We start from the raw sequence: 18,864 nt of genomic DNA, 5'->3' as shown, positions 1-18,864 counted from the left end.
TGCCACTCAATCATCAACAATCTAAACATCTAAATCCTCCCCAATACATTAATCCCATGGTTTATTTGTAAACTAAGAGAATCATGCTTGTTTATAACCCAGAGATATGAAAATAGGTCTTTCCTTAACAACCCTGCACACTGTGATTCAATTTCTACTAATCTCCATTTGGGGCATGCAAGAGCCTTAATTCTGACACCTTATCTGATTCAGAAAAAAGATGAGCTGAATCTCTTTAATCCCTGTTGGTACAGGATGGAGGAGGCCTTTTCTACTCTTGCATGGAGGATATTTATGTAACTGAGCTGGAGAAGCAAGTGACTGGATTTTAAAGGATGTTCCTGATGAGAAGGCAGAGTGTGAGTGTCTTCAAATCAGAAACTTGCTCCCCACAGCATTCACAGCCAGAGGCCTTGCATTAAATATGGCAAAGCTCAACAAGGTACAGCAATATTCTGAATAAAGAGAATACAATTTAACAGAGCAGAGATCTTTTATAGTATTAGAAAGATGAAGTTAGAACCCTCACTGCCCAGGATCTTGCAGTTAATCCTTTCTTGAACTTTAATCTAAGGCAATTCTAACATGTGCAACAGATAATAATGGTAGAACCACTCTGCTTCAACAGAATAGGATCGTATAACTCTGACCCTCATGTCCCATGGCACCTTCTGATGGTTCTGTAGGAGCCCATTCAGACCCTGTGGACCACAGTGTAAATACATCTAGGGTAGAAACAGAACTTTAATCTTTAACGTTAGACAGAGAACTTTTTGTGGGCAGCTAAATGATATGTGGAAAAAAAATCCTAGTCCATCCCTAAGTATCCATGGTTAAAGAGATTTGTAGCAATCACAGTGCTTGCACTGGCAGAAAAGTGCTTTCCAGTCCATAGGATGAAAGTCTGAATAAAATTCTCTGGATTCCCCAGCTCTCAGGAGCAGGGATCAATAAAATTTAAAAAGCCAGAGTCACATAGGTGGGTCTGAGTTATAAGAGTTCATTCTATGAACATGATAATTGAATTCTTCATATGTGGAATCAAGCCACAGGCTGTTGGAAAGTACCTTTGTATGCAACCTCTGCTTAAAGAGAAGAAATACAAATATTCTGTTCCCCTTACTTTTGGTTATTTCAATAGATCAGGCCCCATGCCATGGTGATCTTCAACTGGAATCAGTCTGCTCACCATCTACAAGTCAGAAGTACTTTCATGAATGGCAATTACAGAGAAACCACTCTCTGGCATAAGGTAAGAGTCAATGAAATAAAACCCTGCTCTAAATATATTCCCCTATTGAATGTCATGTTGCCTGACTGCATGATATCTGAAGCATATTTCCTTCAGCTTTTAACATTTTGAAATGCATTGTTCTAGTCTTTCTTTGGGGCATCAGGGAAATTTATGTCAGGACATAATCTCCCTAGTATCCATAGGAAAAAAAAAAATTTTGCTCTTGGAGTGAGGATATAATGATTTGATAACAAAATCTTGGAGATTTTTTGCCAAGGATTCTATCTCCTTCTGTTTTCAGCTATAACAAACTCAAGAGACTAAACCCCAGCTGTAAATATGAATTGCATACCAAATGAAAATACCCTTTGCTTTTTCTTAAAAGTGCTAGGCATTGGAGAAGAAAAATGAACATTTCCAATGTTGGGACAGCAAACAAAAGCCCATATTCATTAAAAGTTAATGATGTAGGATACAGATAATGAGCAACAGAAACAGAATTCATAGAAACATATTATCCTTCTGATGCATGGCAAAATTTAATGCATAATCAACAGTACTCAACAGTCCCAGGGTCTATATTTATCCCAAAATAAACCTCAAAATCTATTAAAGATTCATGATCTCCAAGCCATGTGTTCTCTATAGTTAGAAACAGTTATGGCATATGAGTAAACTACTTGCTAATAGAAACAATATTTTGCATTGTGATAAATACAGCACCGTTTTGCATAACATCACTCACTCATTCTGTAAGCACTAAGTGAAAGACAGTAAGTTTGTGTGCACTTGATTAAGCAAGAAAAGCACAGAGCCAGCTTTAAGAGACTTGCATTTACCTTGAAAAAAAAAAAAAGGAAAATATAAACACTCCGTATCATATTAGATTGGAGAATATTCAAAGTTAAGAAAAATGCAGTAATCAGCTAACTCAGTCTTCCCAGGAAGAGGAAATAATGACTTCAGAGGTTCATTGCCTAATGGTTGGTAAGCATTAGAATCCAATTCCTGTCTTACATTGACTTGTGCTCTTTCAACCACATCACATTCTATCTGCTGTCTGAGAGTACATAGTAAAAGTTTGATGTTACAACCCACCAGAATTTCTGTATACATTCAATAGCCTTCCCCCTTGTTGTCCAAGCCCCACAAAACATAAAGTTAGTATGGGAAATAATGCCAGTATTGTTTTTCTTAAAATACCAACAATCAGTGGCTTTAACAACTCAAGAAATGGACAACATTTTTTTTTTTTAACTGAGACTCTCTCTCTCCAACTTCCCTCTCTTTTTCCTCAAGATCAGAGGAATGTGTTTGTTTTCACCACTATGATCATGTGGCCACTGTCTTTATTCGTTCTATTGGCTTGGAGAACATTATAGCACACATGAAAGCCCTTTCTAAATTCACCCAGCAATGGGGGCTCCTGGGTGGCTCAGTCTGTTGAGCGTCTAATTTCGGCTCAGGTCATGATCTCATGGTTTGTAGGTTTTAGCCCCACGTCAGACTCTGTGCTGAAAGCTCAGAGCCTGGAGCCTGTCTTCAGATTCTGTGTTTCCCTCTTTCTCTGACCCATCCCTGCTCATGCTGTCTCTCTCTCTCTCAACAATAAATAAAACAATTTTTTAAATGCACCCAGCAAGACTTAAATGATAGCCTACAAAACTTGTTTTTATTGAACACAGAAATATCTGTAATGAGAAAAGATATTCTACAGAATAGGATGGTCTTGTATTTTATTACTGCCTCACAGGAAGTCACCTGTGCCATTATCTAAACACAGCATTGGATGTTCATACTCGATGAGCCTGCTAATGGATCATTTTTTATTAAATCACAAGAGAACATAAGTGAACACCATGAGTGATCCATCCTCCTGTATATGGGACTTAATACATCAGTGCTTCGAATCGGGGGCTGTTGGTGGAAGAAGCTGTCACCGACTTGGCTGGAAATTCTGGTTTTATGCTTTTAGGCTGTCCATTGTCATTTGGGTATTTTTCTTTTTTCTTTCCTTTTCTTCTTTTTTATTTTTTTTATTTTTATTTTTATTAGTTTTTCCTCCTTCCTGTTTTTTCCCTTCTTTCATTTTCTTTTTCTTTTTCATTTTCCCTTTCAGTCTGCATGTTTGTTGGATTTGTCTGTGCATTTGTGTGTCTTTGTTCCCTGTGTGTTTGTCTGTTTTCTTTTCCAGGACTACCTCAAGAAACAAGCCAAAGTACACATACAGGAGAGTCCCAAATACCACTACGAGTATGGAAATAAAGTAACCAAAGTCTCAACAAGAGAGACCATGAGACAACATTCAAACAAGACTTCCTGAATGGACAGGCCATGGACAGTCAATGAGCCTTCTTTAATACAGCAGTACTCGCAGGTGCAGAGTGCATAACAAGCTTTTAAAACTAACAAGACACAGAAAGCTAGACAAAATAACGAAACGGAAGAAATCTCCTCTAAAGAAATTCCAGGAAGAAATGACAGTTAAAGAATTGCTCAAAACAGATATAAGCAACATAACTGAACAAGAATTTAGAACAATAGTCATAAAATTAATCATTAGGCGTGAAAAATAAGCATGGAAAACATCAGAGAAACTATTGCTACAAAGACAATGGTGCTTAAAAATAGTTGTGATGAAATTTAAAAAATGCTATAAATGAGATGCATAATAAAATGTAGGCGTCCAATGCATGGATTAAAGAGGCAGAGAGGTGAATAGGTGAATTTCAAGACACAATTATAGAAGAAGAGGAAGCCAAGAAAAAGAGAAATAAACTGATGCAAGAAGATGAAAGGAGACTTTGAGAGCTGAGCGATACAATCAAATGGAACAATATCCATATCATAGGAATTCCAGAAGAGGAGGAGAAAGGGAAAGGTGCTGAAGGAGTCCTTGAACAAATTATAGCAGAGTACTTCCCCATCCTGGGTAAGGAAATAGACATTGAAATTGAAGAGGCACAGAAAACTCCCCTCAGACGTAACTTGATTCGATCTTCTGCAAGATATATCATAGTGAAACTGGCAAAATATAAGGACAAAGAGAAAATTCTGAAAGCTGCTAGGGATAAAAATGCCCTAATATACAAAGGGAAACCTATCAGAGTGGTGACAGACCTATCTACTGAAACTTGGCAGGCCAGAAAGGAATGGCAAGAAATCTTCAATGTGATGAAAAGAAAAATATGTAGCCAAGGATCCTCTATCCAGCAAGCCTGTCATTCAGAAAAGAAGGAGAGATAAAAGTTCCCAAATAAACAAAAATTGAAAGAATTTCTCACCACTAAACCAGCCCTACAAGAAATCCTGTGGGGGACTCTCTGAGGGAAATGTTGCAAGGAAAGCAAGATACCAGAAACACGACCACAAGCATAAATCCTACAAAGGACACGATGACTCTAAACCTATATTTTTCAATAAGAACACTGAATGGAAATGGACTAAATGCCCTAATGAAAAGGCATAGGGTAGAAGAATGGATAAAAAACCAAAATCCATCTATTTGTTGCTTACAAGAAACTCATTTTAGACCTGAGGACACCTTCAGATCGAAAGTAAGGAGGTGGAGAAATATCTACCATGCTACTGGAAGTCAAAAGAAAGCTGGAGTAGCTATACTTATATCAGACAAACTGGACTTTAAAGACAGTAACAACGGATGAAGAAGGGCATTATATAATAATTACAGCGTCTATCCATCAGGAAGAGCTAACAGTTATAAATGTCTATGCACCAAATATGGGAGGACCTAAGTACATAAAACAATCACAAAAGGAAACAATCTTATGGATAAGAATGAGCTAATATCAGGGGACTTGAATACTCCACTTACAGCAATGGTTAGATCAACTAGACAGACACTCAATAAAGAAACAATGAACTTCAATGACACACTGGACCAGATGGATTTGACAGATATATTGAGAACTCTACATGGTGAGGTCATGGAATTCTTTCTTCTCAAGTGTGCATGGCACATTTTCCAAGATACATCATGTATCTTGTGTCATAAAGCAGCCCTCAATAAATATTTTTAAAAAACTGAGATCATACCATGCATACTTTCAGATCACATTGCTATGAAACTTGAAATCAACCACAGGAAGAAGTCTGGAAAACCTCCAAAAACATGGAGGTTAAAGAACACCCTACTAAAGAATGAATGGGCCAATCAGGCAATTAGAGAAGAAATTGAAAAATATATGGAAACAAATTAAAATGAAAATACAATAATCCAAACTCTGTGGGATATGGCAAAGGCAGTTCTAAGAGGAAAGTTCATTGCACTCCAGGCCTATTTTAAGAAATTTTTAAAAATGCAAGTATAAAATCTAACAATGCACCTAAAGGAACTAGAAGGAGAGCAACAAGAGCACCCCAAACCCAGTAGGAGAAGAGAAATAATAAAAATCAGGGGAGAAATAAACAATTTAGAATACAAAAGAAAAAAAAAACAGTAGAACAGATCAATGAAACCAAGAGTTGGTAATTTGAAAAAATAAACAAAATTTACAAACCTCTAGTCACACTTCTCAAAAAGAAAAGAGAGAGCACCCAAATAGACAAAATCATGAATGAAAATGGACTTATTACAACGAACCCCTCAGAAATACAAGCAATTATCAGGGAATACTATGAAAAATTATATGCCAACAAACTGGACAACCTAGAAGAAATGGACAAATTTCTAAACAGACACCCTCTACCAAAATTCACACAGGAAGAGATAGAAAATCTGAACACACCATAACTAGGGAAGAAATGGAATAGTTAACAAATATGTCCCAACAAATAAGAGCCCTGGGCCAGATGGCTTCCCTGGGGAATTCTACCAGACGTTTAAAACAGAATTAATACCCATTCTTCTCAAGCTATTCCACAAAATAGAAATCGAAGGAAAACTTCTGGACTCATTCTACGAAGCCAGCATCCCTTTGATTCCCAAGCCAGAGAGAGACCCATCAAGAAAAGAGAACTACAGGCCAATATCCTTGACAAATACGAATGCAAAAATCCTCAACAAGATACTTGCAAATTGTATTCAACAGCACATAAAAAGAATTACCCACCATGATTAAGTGGGATTCATTCCTGAGTTACAGGGCCAGTTTAGTATTCACAAATCAATCAATGTGATACATCACATTAACAAAAGATAAAAAACATGATCCTGTTGATAGATGCAAAAAAAATATTTGACAAGATACAGCATCCCTTCTTAATAAAGATCCTCGAGAAAGTCGGAATAGAAGGAACTTACTTAAACATCATAAAAGCCATCTATGAGAAGCCTTCAGCTAACATCATCCTCAACGGGGAAAAACTGAGAGCTTTCCCCCTGAGATCAGGAACATGACAGGGATGTCCACTCTCACCACTATTGTTCAACATAGTCTTGGAAGTCCTAGCATTAGCCATCAGACAACAAAAGGAAATAAAAGGCATCAGAATTGGCAAAGAAGAAGTCAAACTTTCACTTTTCGCAGATGACATGATACTCTACATAGAAAACTCAACAGACTCTACCAGAAGCCTACTAGAACTGATCCATGAATTGAGCAAAGTTGCAGGGTACAAAATCAATGTACAGAAATCGGTTGTATTTTTATATACCAATAATGAAGCAAAAGAAAGAGAAATCAAGAAACTGATGCAGTTCACAATTGCATAAAAACCATAAAATTGCATAAAAACCATAAAATACCTAACCAAGATAGAAGAGATCTGTATGATGAAAACTATAGAAAACTTATGAAGGAAATTGAAGAAGACACGAAGAAATGGAAAAACATTCCATGCTCATGGATTCAAAGAATAAATATTATTAAAATGTCATTACTACCCAAAGCAATCTACACATTCAATGCAATGCCAATCAAAATTGCACCAGCATTCTTCTCAAAACTAGAACAAACCATCCTAAAACTTGTATGGAACCACAAAAAAACCCTAAATGGCCAAAGTCATATTGAAGAAGAAAACCAAATTGGGAGGCATCACCATCCCAGACTTTAGCCTCTACTACAAAGCTGTCATCATCAAGACAGTATGGTATTGGCACAAAAACAGACACAAAGACCAATGGAATAGAGAACTTAGAACTGGACCCACAAATGTATGGCCAACTCATCTTTGACAAAGCGGGAAAGAGTATCCAATGGAAAAAAGACAGCCTCTTTAACAGATGGTGCTGGGTAAAATGGACAGCAACATACAGAAGAATGAAACTAGATCATTTTCTCACACCATACATGAAAATAAACTCAAAATGGATCAAGGACCTGAATGTGAGACCGGAAACCATCAAAACCCTAGAGGAGAAAGCAGGAACTCAACCGCTGCAGTTTCTTTTTTTTTTAATGTTATTTTTTTAACGTTTATTCATTTTTGAGACAGAGAGAGACAGAGTATGCGTGGGGAAGGGGTAGAGGAAGGGGCAGAGACAGAGGGAGACACAGAACCCAAAGAACCCAAAGCAGGCTCCGATGCAGGGCTCAAACTCATAGCCTGTGAGATCATGACCTGAGCTGAAGTTGGATGCTTAACCAACTGAGCCACCCAGGCGCCCCATCTGCAGCAAATTCTTACTTGACACATCCCCAAATGCAAGGGAATCAAGAGCAAAAATGAACTATTGGACCTCATCAAGATAAAAAGCTTCTGCACGGCAGAGGAAACAATCCATAAAACTAATAGGATCCAAAACCTACAAGGAACTCACCAAACTCCCCACCTGAAAAACAAATATCCAGTGAAGAAATGGGCACAAGACTGGACAGACACTTCTCCAAAGAGGACATCCAGATGGCCAAAAGACACTTGAAACAATGTCCAGCATCCCTCGTCATCAGGGAAATGCAGGTCAAAACCACACTGAGATACCACCTCATGGCGGTCAGAGTGGCTAAAATGAACAAAAGAAAAAAAAGAAAAAAAAAACTTTCACCTAAAAGAAGTGTATAAGTTTACAATATGGCCACATCATTTAAATTTTTCCTGTGTAATGAATGCCAAATCATATGTCTTTACTGTCTTGATTTGCATTTTTTAGTTATGGATTATATTTAATATCTTGTCTTATGTTTATATGTGTATTTGGTTACTCTTCTGTTAAATATTTAATTATCTTACCCTTTTTTTATTAGTTACATGAGTTTACTGATTTATAGGACTTGTGAATAGCTTCTTGATAGCCATTTACTTGTTAATTTGGGTATCAAAAATATATTTTCTAATATTTATTATTACAGTTCCACCTTTGTTGAAGGGGTCCTTAGGTGAAGAAGAATGGGTAACTTCTGTCACTTCCCTTACAATCAGTACTTTTGGGTCATTTATAAGAAGTTATTGTATGGGGCGCCTGGGTGGCTTAGTCGGTTAAGCGTCCGACTTTCGCTTGGGTCATGATCTCACGGTTCGTGGGTTCGAGCCCCGCGTCGGGCTCTGTGCTGACTGCCAGCTCAGAGTCTGGAGCCTGTTTCAGTCTGTGACTCCCTCTCTCTCTGACCCTCCCCTGCTCACGCTGTCTCTCTCTCTCTCCTAGAAATAAATAAAACATTAAAAAAAAAAGTTATTGTACATTCTAGATTGTGAAATATATTAACCTACATTCTCTGATGACAGTATTCAAGTTTAATTTTAACAACAAATTCCTTAATTTTTCTGAGAAAGGGATCCTATGTCATATTATTAAAACATAAATATTTTTGTAACTTTGGATCCGATGTCATATTATTAAAATATAAATATTTTTGTAACTTATTTTGTTGAAAAAAGATTTAATTTTACATACTCCTTTTGAACATATATGAAAATTTGATCCCTGTACAGGCCTGTTTTAAGGCACTCATTCTCATACACCTATCAACTTGGTGACAGATATACTAATATAATACTTAATATGTATTAATAAACATAATTTTATAATATATCTGGAGGTAAAGTCCTGCCTTTCTTGTTCAGGTTTTTGTCAGTAATTTGGGTTAAAAAATTAGAGGTACCTGTATGGCTCAGTCAGTTAAGCCTCTGACTTTTGTTCAGGTCATGATCTCAAGTTCGTAAGTTCAACCCCTGCATTTGGATCTGTGCTGACCCTAGGGAGCCTGCTTGGGATTCTCTCTCTTTCACTCTCTCTCTCTGCCCCTCCCCTACTTGGCTTTCTCCTTCTCTCAAAATAAGTAAACAAAAAAAATTAAATCATATAATCATGTTCCATGAAAAATCTACTGGGGATATTACTAGAATTATACTGAATGTCTTTATCAATTCTGACATTAAATAACAACTCTATAAACTTGTCTTCTCTTTACTAAATATTGTATATCTTTGAAGTTAGCTAAATGGTTAATTTTACTTACTATACATACTTTCTACACATACAAATCTCTTGAATATCTTTGGCTACAGACATAGGCAATTTATATTCAGTACTACTACTAGGAAAAGTCTTTTTTTTAATGTTATTTTTTTGACTTGTTTACTTTTCCATTGAATTTTCTTATTTTGTTTTAAATGTAATCTATTTCAACATTTTTTGGGGGGTTGGCTCTGCCAAAGTCTTAATGTCTTTGAAGTATTAAAAAATAGTTTAAATATGTTACGTTATTTAAAAGCTGCGCAGGAAGACAAGCAAGTCTAGGAATTTTAAAAATTAAATGCATTATGTATAGTATTACAAAACTTTCTCAAAAAGAAAAAAACCAAAGACTTTCTCTGGCCTTGAAGATAATGATATTAGATGCAGGCTAATTGGAATAATAATTTAATTTGTCTCTATATGTGCTTGCCTGAAATGTACGTTCTCTCACCCAAAGATACAAAAGCACATTACGAATATTCTTACTTTTCCCTCCCTTCCTTACTTCATTTCTTCATTTTTTTTGTTTTTAATTTTTATTTGCTTATTTAAATTTTCAGAAGAGACAGAGATGCCAGAACATTTCCAGACATGATGCTGCAGAGCCTGAGAGAATCCCCGGCTGCCTTTACTGCTGATGTCTCTCTCCTCCTCCTTTCCTTCCTCCTCCACCCCCCCAACTCCTCCTCCTCCTCCATCCTTTTTCCCCTGAAATAACAGTATTAAAGGAAAATCAAGTTTTACAAATCTATAATATCAATTTACATTTGAATAATTTAATAAATTGAAATAGCAGCATAAAAACTAAAATAAGGTATAATGTTCAACCTATAAAATAATTATAAGAATTTCACATATGTAATAAAATACAGTCCAGGACAGGAAATTTCATATTTAGTGGGACAGTTTTTAAAATGCATGAAGAGCATTTTTCATTAATGTATCCTGTCTCTGTAACTTTATGTCATTGGGAAATGCCTCAGGAGGTCTTACATGAATGTGACTCAAAAAATGGTTTTCTCTCCCTCCCATTTTCCCCAACCCTGTGCTGGGCACTTTCCTGGCCTTGCCAGGGCTGGTTAATACAGGTAGTGCCCAACCTAAAAATCATACTTTGGCAATACTATCCTTAGGGGACTTGAGCGGCACAGTCTGTTAAGAATCCAGCTCTTGATTTTGTCTCAAGTCATGGTCTCACGGTTTATGAGTTTAAGCCTTCTATCCCATTCTGTGATGACAGTGTGGAGCCTGTTTCATATTCATTCTCTCTCTCTCTCTCTCTCTCTCTCTCCCCCCACCCCTTTCTGTCTCTCCCCTGCTTGCTCTCTTCCAGAAATAAATAAAGAGAGAAAATAATAATACTTTTATTTGTTATTTAGCTGAAGTTGACTGGAAAAGACCATAATTATTGTTGAAACTAGAAACCTGATCCCATAAATATTGGAAATTTTGTAAGCTACAACCAGAAGTGGTAGTCATAGCCTTTGAGAGATTTTACCAATGTGGTGATCAGCATGTTGAGTAGAAAACCAAGGGAGAACAGATATCGTCAATTAGAAAAGAGGAGGAAAGGGCCTCCTGGGTGGCCCAGTTGTTTAAGCATCTAAGTCTTGATTTGGGCTCAGGTCATGATCTCCTGTTTCATGAGATCAAGGCCCACATGTCAAGCTCTGCACTGACAGCATGGAGCTTGCTTGGGATTCTGTCTCCCTCTCTCTCTGCTTCTGCCCCAGTCATGTGCATGCTCTCTCTAAATAAATAAAGAAACATTTAAAAAAGAGGGAAAAATGACCTTTTGACTGCACATGCGCAACATATCCAATATTGTTCCAGTGATATCACTGCTACAGAGACAATTACTTTATCCCGTTCATTGGGAAACATCCTCCAGCAGTACCTTTAGACTGGTACCAGCTTGAAAAAAGAAAATAAAAACAAAACGAAATATCTTTATCTTATTTATTTGGAATTCTTATCTCCTTTAGCTCTTCCTTACCCTAGCTGAGTGAATATTAGTATTGCATTCTGAGGAGAGCGCTTTAAGAATTTCTTGAAAGTAGTAGTAAGTACAAACTTCAAAGCTACTTAAGAAAAGCTAAATAGTTAAAACTAATCTGATCTTTCAGTACACAAAGTAATTTGGCAGCCTAGCCACATGGGTCTGCTCAGAAATGAAGGCAAATGGAAGAGGCACACATAGAGTTATTTTACTATTGGGTTAGCAGCACTGACCTCTATGAATGATCATATGTATCATGAGTTGTTGAGTGAGATATCTTGGTTCAAATATTAACCTAGTCAACTACCAGATGTGTGGCCTGGAATACATTTATTTTTCAAATGTTTTTAAGTTTTAGTACCCTCATTTATAAAATATGGAGAAACAATCTTTTGATGAAGACTAAAGAAATTCAATGCATGTTAGTTACTTAGAACAATAAATGTCAACCACTGCCATTACTTACTATTATTACTGTTATCGCTATCATGATCATTATTATTATTATATCACTAATATATGGTAAGATAAGAGACTGCAACTGGCTTCTGGTTCTTGATGCATATATTATATCCAATGGATTTATATAAAATGGACTTTCAAGGAGGCATGGACTCCTGCATAAATCATATTTTGTATTAAGTAAACATAAAATGGTAGTTTTTAAAGAAAATAATAGTATGGAAAGCAGTTTAAGGGATTAACAATTTAATACTTACTATTTTTATACATAACTATGAAACTTGTACTTTTTTCTTTACAACAACTCCTAGAATACAGAATTGGTACCCTCAAATAAGTGTGCAAATAAGCACACTGATACTAATGAGATGTTTAACTTCCTGAAATGCTTAACAAACTACAAGTGAAAGATTCAGAGTAAAATCAGTGGTTTTACCAGACTATAATGGTAGTGGCTTCAATCAACTTTGCCTTGATTATTAAATGGTATGAGGCCTGGGTCTCTGTTATCATTGGTAGCCATTCTTCTTCTCCTTAAGTCTAAATCACTGCTCAGATTCCTAGACTTTGTTCTGGCTCATATTTACAATTTTAAAACAGCAATCAAACATGAAAGACTCTTGAATGCCGAGAACTGAGGGAAGATGGGGTAGGGGGAGTGGAAGGGGGTGATGGGCATGGAGGAGGGCACTTGTGTGGATAAACACTGGGTGCTATATGGAAACCAACTTGACAATAAACTATTAAAAAGAAAAAATAATTACCATAAGACCTAGCAATTCCACTCTTAGGCATATACTAAAAAGAAATGAAAACAAGTGTTCAAACAAAAACTTCTACAGGAATGTTCATGGCACACTAATCATAATAGTCAAAAGTGGAAAGGACATGAATGTTCATAAATCAATGAATGAATAAACAAAATGTACTACAGAAAAAAAAAGGAGATGGGAAAAACGGGTAGTGGGGTATATTCCATTCCCCTTTACCCATTTTGCCCCTCCCCTTTTAATTGGTGTCCTTTATCATGGAATAAATAAGTCGTGGGGATAAAAGGTACAGCATAAGAAATATAATAAATGGTATTTTAATAGTGTTGTCTAGTGGCAGATGATAGCTACAGTTTTGAGCATAGCATAACATTTATATTTGTTGAATCATGATACTGTATACCTGAAACCAGCATAACCCTGTGTGTCAAGTATATTTCAATTTTAAAAAAAGGTCATACCACGGAGCTCCTGAGTGGCTCAGTCAGTTAAGTGTCTGACTCTTAGTTTGGGCTCAGGTCACGATCTCACGGTTCCTGAGTTCGAGCCCTGCATCAAGCTTCAGGCTGACAGTGCAGAGCCTGCTTGGGTTTCTCTCTCTCCCTACCATTCCTCTGCTTGCTCTCTCTCTCTCTCTCAAAATAAGTAAATAAATAAAAACTGAAAAAAACAAAACAAAACAGTAAAAGGTCATCCCATATTTACCACCATAGGTACTGTGTATTTTAACTAGAGAGCAGTGTTATAATTGGGCCAAAATTTATGATATGTGTATTTAATTTAAACTATTTCTACACATAACAGGAACCCTCTTGTGCTGTTGATGGGAATGAAAACTGGTGCAGCCACTCTGGGAAACAGTGTGGAGGTTCCTCAAAAAATTAACAATAGAACTACCCTACCACCTAGCAATATCACTACAAGGAATTTATCCAAAGGATACAGGAGTGCTGATTCATAGAGGCACGTGTACCCCAATCTTTATAGCAGTGCTTCCAACAACAAATTATGGAAAGACCCTGAATGTCCATCAACGCATGAATGGATAAAGAAGATGTGGTTTATATATACAATGAAATACTACTTGGCAATGAGAAAGAAAGAAATCCTGTCATTTGCAGCAACATAGATGAAACTCGAGGGTAGTATGCAAAGTGAAATAAGTCAGTCAGAGAAAGACAGATATCATATGTTTTCACTCATATGTGGATCTTGAGAAACTTAACAGAAGACCATAGGGGAATGGAAGGGGAAAAAATAGTTACAGAGAGGGAGGAAGGCAAACCATAAGAGACCCTTAAATACAGAGAACAAACAGAGGGTTGATGGGGAAGTGGGGGAAAGGGAAAAATGGATGATGGACATTGAGGAGGACACCTGTGAGGGTAAGCACTGGGTGTTGTATGTAAGCAATGAATCAAAGAAATCTGCCCCCAAAACTAAGAGCACACCATATACACTATATGTTAGCCAACTTGACAATAAATTAAATTTTTTTTAAAATAAACTATTTCTATACATCAATCAGCAGGAAATTGTTTTAAAATGTTTCCCTAGGGGTGCCTGTGTGGCTCAGTTGGTTGAGTGTCCAACTTCAGCTCAGGTCATGATCTCACAGTTCAAGGGTTCGAGTCCCACGTCAGGCTCTGTGCTGACAGTTAGCTCAGAGCCTGAAGGCTGCTTCAGATTCTGTTTCCCTCTCTCTCTGACACTCCCCTGTTCATGCTGCCTCTGTCTCTCTCTCAGAAATAAACAAAACAGTTAAAAGTTTTAAAATGTTTCCCTAAATATTTACTCTTAAAAATGATTTTCTTTTAATGAAATTGTCCAGTTATACAGTATGAAAAATTGGAATATATGTTAGCATATAAAGTTTTGCTCTGGACAATCTGAACCTCGCAACTCAACAGATCAGCACTTGAATATTATACAACTGCAAAACAATTTGAAGGAAAACAAACTATTGGAGATGAGAAATTTGATTAGGTTGAAATTATTCTTTATAAATGCAGCTAGACATCATAGTCATCATTATTATCCTTATTATTATTTTGAGCTTAAGAAAAGTTTTTTCAGCCATAGCTTACTCAAACAACTTAATCAGGCCTCATTTCATTTGGTAGAAGATATTATACTTTCTAACTAAATAGCTATTAATTGGAATTTATAGATGTAACGTCAATATTATGTAGACTAGGCAATGGACATCTTACAATTAAACTAGTAACAATACAAAGAGAAATATTTATGCATATTGTGTTTTTCTTAAAAACCTTTTATACTCAAAATTATAACTTTAGCATCTTAGGTGTATATCAGATTACTGAAAAGGAAATTATAGTAATAACAGGACTTACTGAAGTTTACAGGAAAAAAATCACTGAGTCCCTAAATCCTCCTCTATGCCCTTCTATGAACTATAAATATTAGACTTACTCTTTTAGACGTAATTTATTAGATTGATTTATAAATTTAATTAAAATACCTATTAGATTACTTGCATATAATAAATAATGACATTAATTTGGAATATATGGATCATATCATTATGTTATTTTGATATTTATAAAAACAATAATTATTCTTTTTAAAATTTCCACAGTTTAACTCTCGTCTGCTGGAGGTGTTTTCTCTTTACTATTAGTATTATGAAAAGAGAAAATAACATAATATTCATATCTAGACAATTTAGAAGAAATTGAATCTTTTGCCAAGAAAAGTTAATATATGTGCACAATAATAAAAACCAAAGTAAATAAAAAGGTATTTCCGTGACACTTGCTCCCATTATCCTCCAGGACTTAGATGATGTGGGAGGGATAAGAAAAACAGCATTTCTACTTAGCTCCATGTAATGCAAAGTCAGTGCCAAAGTTACAAAACATCTCTTTTCTACTAATCTAGCATTTTCCCAGTGGATTATTCTATAAATTGGGTTGATCTCAAGCAGTTTCAGTGATAAATATAGAGAATTTATACTGAGTTTAGGGAAGATTTGCAAATGTGTAGGATTTCTTTTATTAGGAAGATATAAAGTGTTTCTAAATAAGCATTTTTTTTTAATTTGAAGATTTTGACTGTATAGTGGAAACTATACCCATCTATACTCACTCAGTTTACTGTCTACATCAACAGCATGTTACTCTTCAGCTCTCTTCACTAATACAATTCTACAGTCTTCATCAACATGATTTTGCTGTTCCAGGAAATTCTTGTCCAGCAAGATAAAGTTGTAAATAAGATTACTGTTTGTTCCAGAGACTTTCTGAATAATCCACTTGAATATGCATAAGACTGTTCAACTTTTCAGTAGATAGCATGAAATGATTGTTTACTCTCCAAAGCTTCTGAAATGAGTGCCTTGCCATTACATCCATGAATTCTAAAATATATACTATGTTCCTTACACATTGTTAATCAAATTCCTGCACTGAATCAGCTACTTTAAGCCAGACTCCCAAACCCCATAAATATTCCCTACTAAATCTGAAACTCTATCCAGGTAAGACTTTTCCTTACTGGAGCATGCAAGGAATCCAATTTTGACTTAGCAACATGTTTCCTTGGTGGTATTTTGAGAAGGTGGTATTGGGCAAAAGTTTGCCATTTGTATTTTCTATTACTAGGTATATATTGCATATTTGAAGGTAAACAAAAATTTTAGTTTATATAATTCTGAAAGAGAGGCTATTATTAGAATTTCAGTGTGATGTTTCTCCTAAGCCTCATGTCTGCAGACAATGTCTGCAAATTATTATTAATTTTTTTTTTGCATAACAGTTGGATTTATATGTGAAACTTCAAATCAGGACCCAGGATTGGTAGGCAATATCTTATATCACATTATTTTCACATTATTTCTGATAAGGCTGATCCTAGGCATAGACTGTCCCCAACCCCCAAGGTCATAAAGCAAGCAAACTAAAAAACAAGGACTTAAACCCAGGCGTTTGGACAACTGAATCAGTTGTCGTCTATCTTGAACAGGTGGTAGGCATTATTTCCATCTGTGGAATTAGTCACCCATGAAATTACTTTTGTCCATTAAAAACATTTAATCATAAAAAAGATAGACTCCTGTATCACACAGATAAAAGTTAAGAAGCCTCATTTTTAGATTAAAATATCTGATCCAAGGACACCATGTCACTTCAGAGATCTGAAACTTCTTCAGCTGACTTCATCCTTCCATTATATATTTAATAATAAGAGTAGAAAAACCATATGTTTTATTGATTTAATTTCCTATTTGAGGAAATTCTGTTACTTATTGTTGGATTCCTCTTAATTGAAAACACATTGCAAAGAAATATTCAGCTCAATCAAGCTTGACTGTATCATTTGTCCACAACAGGTTATGATGTTTAATATTTGTTAAAATTAATTATTTAGGAAATCATCACTTTTGCGTAAGGAAAAAAACACAACACTATATTGTTAGAAAACAGCAAAAAACTTAAGCTATGAATTATAGTAATGTTCCTAGTACATATCATGAAAACTTATAGCAGTTAATATTTGGTATTTGTTAAATGAAGTGTGAAGAAATCTGGTTGTAGCTCTTTCTAACACTAAATCTATTTTTAAATTATTGGCATCAATAAAATAATGATTGATTCATGACAATGCAAGATGAGATAAATAACTGGGCATATAGGTGAACCAACTATAATTGAGAAGGGGAAGGATTAAAAATGGATACTATAATATTAATTTTTTTCTTTGTATTGTGTCAAGAGCATTCCTGCTTGTATTTTAATTTCTATTCTGCAGGGTTACAAAGGCACTGTCTGAGATTTGATGACAACTTAAAATGTAGCTGTCTGGACCAGAAAATTGTTCAACTCAAGATATCTCTGGCAAATGAGTGCACTGTTACAGCTGAGTTAATTAAAATGTTTTGTATTATTGAATGAGAGTCTAAGGAAATGATAATCCCTATTATCTGTTAGTGGGGCAATGAAAGAAACTGAAGATAAATTAAAAGTCAGAAAAATATATGTTTAGTGACTGTAGTCAGCAAGGTAAAACATTCCTTTAAAGATACCCAAACATTTTTAAATGTTTCCTCTAATGAACCAGAGTAGGGGTGACTTGAAGAATTGCACTCTTTAAATGACATGCTCTTAATCTTTAAACATTTCTTTAGTCTGTTCGGGACTGTAAAGATGAAACACATCTGAAGACAAAAAGTATGCTTTTTTCCTCCAGATTTTCTCACTGAGGCTGTAGAGCATCATAACATATAAAGTAATATTTAGGTTAAGATTTATTCCAATTTTAAAATCAGCTGATACACCAATTTTTTCCCCACTATAGCATTTTTCTCTACCTTCCAGAAAGAAGAGATGGCTCTTCTGTGGCTAATATAACAGACCTACTAACGAGCAATATGGCTCATGCAGGGACAGGAAAAGACACAAGCTGGAACTTGACAGGGAGTGAGGACTCAAGGCTGACGACTGAGGAAACACATCAGGTACAATTTGAGGACTGACTGTACACATCAGAAAATAAATGCACCTGTGTTTGTCAGAGTTATTGGTTGCAAGCTTTAAAACTAAATAAACAATCAGACTGTACCCAGTCTCACAGAATGGGTAGCTGTCTCCAGAGCCAGAGTTGGGAAATAAGTGGAAAGCAAGGTAACCCTGCAAAGTCAAGAAACAGAAAGCACTAGAACTATCTTGTATGTGAAACCAAACCTTTATTCAATCTTATATACACCCAAAGAGGCACATGGACATGCATGAATGTGCACATGTACACACACACTGAGCTTATTTGTTAATGATTATTTTATGTAAAGGAAATTGTATTATAATTGTATTATATAGTCTTTATTGTAATTTTCTCACTCATGATACCTTAACAATTCCTCCCTGCCAGGTCTGATACAGCTCTAATGCTTTATTTTTCCAATAGCTACATAATACTCCATAAATTATTAATCTCCTTTTTTAAATGGGTATTCCTATGTTTTGTAATAATCTGATGTAGTAAATATTTTGTACATAAGTTTTTAGGAATTGATACTTCG

The 18,864-nt window shown here is 35.6% G+C and overlaps 1 long non-coding RNA gene across 3 annotated transcripts; it reads left to right on the top strand.

Moving 5' to 3' along the window:
- The first annotated feature begins 263 nt into the window (after window positions 1-263).
- On the top strand, window positions 264-18,557 carry LOC144221463 (uncharacterized). Of its 3 annotated transcripts, none has more exons than XR_013332081.1 (3): window positions 264-442; window positions 1,142-1,252; window positions 18,164-18,557. It is a non-coding gene; the product is annotated as an uncharacterized LOC144221463 (long non-coding RNA). The 3 variants fall into 3 exon arrangements; XR_013332080.1 differs by lacking the exon at window positions 18,164-18,557 and adding an exon at window positions 13,629-14,384; XR_013332079.1 differs by lacking the exon at window positions 18,164-18,557 and adding an exon at window positions 10,154-10,852.
- The last annotated feature ends 307 nt before the right edge of the window (window positions 18,558-18,864 follow it).

The sequence above is a fragment of the Crocuta crocuta genome, unplaced genomic scaffold (genome assembly GCF_008692635.1).
Source record: "Crocuta crocuta isolate KB4526 unplaced genomic scaffold, BGI_CrCroc_1.0 scaffold430, whole genome shotgun sequence".
In the NCBI taxonomy this organism is placed as follows: Eukaryota; Metazoa; Chordata; class Mammalia; order Carnivora; family Hyaenidae; genus Crocuta; species Crocuta crocuta.
Note: the sequence above shows the minus strand (reverse complement) of the source record. Positions and strands in the feature narration are given on the sequence as shown.